The sequence below is a fragment of the Aplysia californica genome, unplaced genomic scaffold, assembly GCF_000002075.1.
Source record: "Aplysia californica isolate F4 #8 unplaced genomic scaffold, AplCal3.0 scaffold00068, whole genome shotgun sequence".
In the NCBI taxonomy this organism is placed as follows: domain Eukaryota; kingdom Metazoa; phylum Mollusca; class Gastropoda; order Aplysiida; family Aplysiidae; genus Aplysia; species Aplysia californica.
Window position 1 is genome coordinate 1636504 of NW_004797338.1, and position 6430 is coordinate 1642933.

Below are 6430 nucleotides of genomic sequence, written 5' to 3' on the forward strand. Positions count from 1 at the left end.
AGTGGGAGCTTTATAAATGCCTTGTGAGTTATGATTTATGACTTACATATTGCTAGCCTAAGCAACAGAGGGCCAAATAGTTATTTTCAATACTAATGCTATCATATGTCGGTAAAACTAGATGTTAAATTACGCGAACAAATTTTTCTTCATACTAACAGGAAAATGAAGAAACCCAACGAGAAAGTGAGAGTTGGTGGGATTGGGGGCAGGGGAGGGGGGGGGAGAGACAGGAATGTTTGTGTGTATGTGTGGGAGAAGGTCTTTTAAACGGCAGCTTTGGTTTCAACTGGATATCTTTTATTTTGACAGCGGCTATGCAGTATGACTGCATTCTGATCTTAGTCAGTAGTAGTACACAAACTAGTACTTTGCTTATAATATACAATAATGAGGATGCTGATAGAGACCAGAATCGACATAATATAATGCAAACCATTGCAGCAGCAGCAAAAAAAACAACAACAACAACAACAACAACAACAACTACAAACAACAACAATAACAAACAAAAACAACAACAACAACAACAACAACAACAAAAGCAGCAGCAGCAGCATCACCACCACCACTACCACAACATAGGCCCTACCACGTTACTTCATAATGTACTTTTCTTGTGCATGCTTATCCTCAGTGTCTGCTAGGATTAGTATCTTGAAATGCAAAAACGAAAGAGTGGACGGGAACGAGCGAAGGAGTTGGAGAAGAAAATTAAAGAAGGAGAAGATCTAAAAAAAATTAACAAAACTGACTTCAATTTTTCATGTTAAAAAGAAAAGTAGAAGCGAAGCTTCTTCATCTCAAATCGATAGCAACCAATAAAAGTCTACTGCTAGTACTATTGGGGCTGGGGTAGCTAGTGGTGAAGCTTCTTTATCTCAAATCGACAGCAACCAAGAAGAGCCTACTGCTGAAGCTGAGCTAGCTGATGCTAAAACAGTCGAAACTGATAATATTTCAGGAACAATAGCAAATGATGTAGGGCTTCTAGGTGACATAACGGACGGTGTGCTTGAAATGTGCATAACTCGCGGTGCAAACCAGTTTTGGAATTTGGCCAGTGTCTATCCAGAGACAAAACGAGACTTTTCTGGCGTGAATCGGTATTTAAATAACAGTGCATTCAAACGTATTTTGTCAAATGGAGAAGTAGTTGATCGTGACTGGCTAGTATGTTCTCCACCCAAAGCCTGTGTTTTCTGTTTCCCTTGCTTTTTGTTTTCGCCAGACTGCATACATCTTTCTGGTCAGGGGTTTACAGATTGGAAGAATATAACCAACTATTTAAAAACACATGAAACAAGTCCCAAAATATAAACTCAGTCTTGACTTTATGTCAACGTAGTGTTGCTGGTGGGCAAGTTGACGAGCGGTTACACCAAAACTGACTGGAACAACGAAAATACTGAAAAACATTTTGTTACATTGTATTAAGACAAGCATTTTCCCTTTTGAGAGAGGACTGGCTTTTCGAGCCAGTAATGAAATCGTTGGGTCCAAGGACAATTATATTCCGTGCGCAGGCAACTCTCTAAATTTAGTTGGTCAATCAGCTGTAGATTGCTGTGTGGAAGCTGTGTCTTTCTTTCAGTTCCTGCAGCGCTTGTATTCATTTTTTCTTGCATCAACTCATCATCGGAATATTTTATTACGACACGTTGAGGAAAATCCTGAATGTCTTGTCCCAAAACACGCATCTGATACCCGGTGGTCTGCCCGGGCTGATGCGACAGAAACAGTCTTTAGGGGCTACAAACAATTCCAAAGTGCTCTACAAGAGATTGCAGAGGATATTGACCAGAATGGTCTCACGAAGCACGGAGCTGGCGCACTTGCAAGTTATATGAACACAATTGAAGTTGCTTTCATGTGTGAACTTTGGAATGACATTTTACATCGTTTCAATTGCTGAAGTAAACTGCTACGAAGTTCAACTATTGAACTAAGCCCAGTCATTGGATTGTTAGAAAGTTTAGACACATAATATATAGGTGAGTGTCGAGGAAAGTTTGACTATTACCATGACAAGGCATGTGACCGATATGGAAGCAGCATAAATAAATCAGACAGTCGGAGAGCACGTGTACACAGGAGAACAGTAGATGACGGAGATGCCGCAAGTGTGATGGATGAAATGTCGGGTCAGAAGAAATTCAAAGTGAATACATTCTTGGTTATCTTGGTCCAACTGAAAAGTGCCCTATGCAGGCGAATTGACACCGACTCAACAGTAGTGCAGCGGTTTGGTGTTTTAACAGAGTGTGATTCAATGTCAGCTAAAGACATCAATGCTTTAATATCAGCACTTGTTAATGTCTATCCACATGACCTCTCTCTTAACTTTCCAATGGAATTTAGACAGTGCGGATGTACCTGTCTCTAATGTCAACTAACTGCACTGGCGAACATTCATTTTCGCAATTGAAACACATTAAAGACGTTAAGCATTCAACCATGTCTCAGCAGAGGCTATGGATGCTAGCACGTCTTTCAATTGAAAGCGATTTACTGCACAACGTTGACATTAACGAAGTCGTTGATGAATTAGCTGTTGCAAAAGCACGCCAAGTGGCAATCTAGGTAAGAAATAATAATGCATAATGTTATTGTTGTGAGACCTTAGTTACATTATCTTACTGGTATGTTGTCCATGTTCCATACTGTCATACGTTGGACTGGCTGACAGACAGACAGACACACGCACAGACAGACGCGCATTGGTGTGATGTGTGTGTAGTTTTGAATTTGCAAGCAAGCGAGCGCGCACGCGTGAGTGTGTGTGTGTGTGTGTGTGTGTGTGTGTGTGTGTGTGTGTGTGTGTGTGCGTGCGTGTAAAAGGGGTTGGGAGGGGAGGGGGGATTTTACACCATATCTAACTTTTTCAGGCCACTCAGTGAAGTGTGCCTTGGGGCCAGCTGGGTCTTAATCCGGCACTGATCACAGGTGCATGAAAAGAACAGGTTTGTTCATCTTGTGACGAACAGAGCCATTGTTATGTTGAATGTGTAACATAAAAAGTACACTGTTTGAAAAAGAAATGACCTGGCCATTGTTAAAAAGATCTAGCTGGTAGTGGTAGTCAACCTTAACTTCACATTTACCAAATTACTGACAGTGCTTTGTTTTAAAAAGCGGAGTGACTATTGTGCCAGTTTTTTTTCTTCACATAATTAGGGTTAGCCATTCATTTTAGTAGTAGCGATAGCCTAGGGATGAGGTAAGGTTCAGTAATTCATTTCGTCTTAAACTTAGCGTTGGGGAAATGGTTAGTTTGAGCCGCTCATACGATTTGATAGTAAAAGATAGGCCCACATTGTCACTACTAAAACTAAAAAAAGGGAAGAGACATTAGAATTATTTTAGTGCTACTCAAACCATTAGATCTATACCAAAAATAAGGAGCTATTCTTCTATTTTACTACAAAATTGAAGACATAATACATTACATCATACATTTTAGACACGAGGAAGGTTACAATGGCCGCCTATTTTTGTTTGCTCCCATCAATCATCATTCCATAAAAAATGTCATTGATGATACTTTTATATTACTATGGATCCATACAGGCTTATGACTGTTCGTGTTTAATATCTTAATTAAATCAGTGAGTCAAGTGAGTGAAACTAAATCTAGTACCCCATATTACATGTAGTAGATCAATCTTGGATTTTGTGAAGCTTAAATAAGTAATTAAACACAAAGGCAAGGCAAGATTAGATCTTATATTAACTGAAAGGTAGGCTTTGACTTTGACCAGACCAGGCTCCTAATCTTTTCGAATATTTTGTTCAAAACATAGATCTGGATCTAATCTTCCTAAACTCGTATCAATCTTTTTCTGAACAGTGAAAAGAAAGAGGGGTTCCTTTTGAGACTTTCTTAGTGCACTGATAGACACATCCCTGTTGCACTATCCTTTCTTGTCTCGTTTTCTTCAGTCTTCCACTTCCAGACTAATCAGACGCTTGCTGAGGTGAATTTAAAATGAGAAAGTCTCTAAGGCTGTAAAACTTAATGCAGAAAGGGACTAGATCTAGATGTTTCTCATGCTTGCACTTTTAAGAGAATATCTTTGGATTAAAACACAACGTTAGAATCTAATAAAAGACTTTCCTTAATGAGAGCAGAGACACGCCCACTCTCATGTAACAAACTTCTTTGCCAAAACGAAAATGGCCGCCAACCAACTCAAAAGTTTCCGTGTCACGTGACCTCGTACAGACTCCATTTTTAAAAGGAGATTAGAATCTACTCTATGCTACAGAGTCGTTGGGGGGGGGGGGGGGGGGTGCATGATTTGTTGTGCGTTGTAAGGTCTAAGTTTAGTTTTGTCTTGCTTAGGTGCCCCGAGTGGGTTGGAAAAGACTGTGGGGGTGGTGGGAGGGGGGCAGTGCATGATAAGAAAAAATGCTCTGACAAAGTAAGATTTTCTAGGTCACAAAAGACTCTGAGTGTTTAATAACTTTGTCGATGTTTTTGCATTTATTTTCAACGCCCATGCGAGTTTGGTTTGTCGGGTGTTAAGTTTTGTTTGACTTCTTAGTGTAAAGAAAGTCTTTTCCGTCATATTTTAAGGGATGAGATGTTGGCTTCGGCCTAAAGACTCTCCAATGGATATCTACGAAAGGTTTCCAGGGCGAGATAGAGGCCTTAGCTCTCTTCGGGGTCCAGCATTTTCAGTAAATGAGGTCAAGAAGATTCATAGTCATACAAAGTACAAATAACATTTGAGATAAATTATCTAGATGTGCCTTTTTCTTGAAGTGGAGAGAGTTGGAGATGATTCTTCAATATATTAAATATACCCTGAATGTTGAAGCAGACGTTGATACAAAACTTTTAATGTTTCTGTGACTTGAATATTTTTCCCTTGCATAATCTACTATATAACTGATTTATAATTTAATATTTTATAAGGCGTTCAGCTCATAAATCGGTGTTTCAACCTCTTCTATAATGAAACACAGACCAATATAGCAAATGGTTTCATCCAACAAAGCTGACACGTTTCCACGTTTTGAACCTGTTTTTCATTTACGTATGTGGTGTAGAGGTTAAGTGCTGTGCTATACAACTCAGAAGACCCTATAGTTCGATTCCCGAATGAGAAGACATTTTTTGTCAATTATCTCGGTCGTTCTGCTGGGATGTGCAATCCCTCTTATTTCGGGTTGGCCATGACATGCAGGGCCGGAAGCCTGCTTCCTAAATAATCTACATTGTGTCGATGGGGCTGTAAAAACAATTGCTTAAAAAAAACAACTGTACTTCCATTTTTTTTTTCAATTTTGTGTTAACTTCCTCTTTACTTTTTCAAGGACTGCCCCCTATCGTCTACTAAAACTAAACTAGTTCCCCACTCAGTTTTTGTTTTGATATTATTTTTCCTTGTAGACCCTTGCTTCTTTGCTTCAGCAATAAACTTTTTCAGTTTAATATGGGAGTGCCTTCTCATTGTCTTGTGTACGCAGATATAATATGCTTATGTGCATGTATGTAGTAGAGCTCAAGGTCATTTGCGTCATCATGGCTAACATCCTCACCACAACCGCCATCATCATTACTTTCATCTCCATCGTCTCCAGCAACAAGAACTAAAACAATTCTGAAAAGTTGGTAAACGAACGGGGACGTAAGAAGACGTTGAAAAGTTAATTATAAATTATTTTTTTTAAATAACACACTTTTATAGATATTATTTTGAAAATGCTAACAAAGTTTAACCGCATGCGTTCCCTTGAGTGTAAATTAATTAATTCCCTCACCCCCTGGTCAAAGATTATGTCTTGGATTCTTTAGTTGGACTATGATGAGAAGCAGATCAACATCTAGTACCTCACACGTCCCCGTTCCCGACCACCTTCCCCCCTCCCCTCCTCCTCAAATTTCCGACCTCTCACCCCAACCTTCTTCCCCCTCATATCCAACCAATGCCAACTTTCCCTTGTCTTCAATACAGTCCAGTCCCTCTTTAAACCCTTCCCCCTTTTTTAGGTTTAAAAAATAAATGTTTGTATTTATTTATAATAAAAAATACAATAACAAAAACAACATCAACAACAACAAAATTAACAAAAACAACAACAGCAGCAGCAGGAACACCACAAATTAAGAGGAGCACAGAAGGTTGCCTGTTGACGCGATCACCACTGTCACACTTCCGGCCGAGATATGTGCTGTTGCCGTCAAGTGAATATCGTAACTAAAAAGCAGTCTTTAGAATTAAGACAATGATACCCATCCAAACAGATGATTGGTGACCATGAAGATTTGGGGAAGCTCGTAGAAACAATCGTGAATCGTAGATCGAGCCTCTCCCTCAGATTAGGTAGAAACAATGAGGTTCATTGCAGAGCATAAGTAAAAACTTGACGCCATGATTATTTGCCAACCGGAGGTCCGGCCGTGGCATCACTTTAGGAGGGG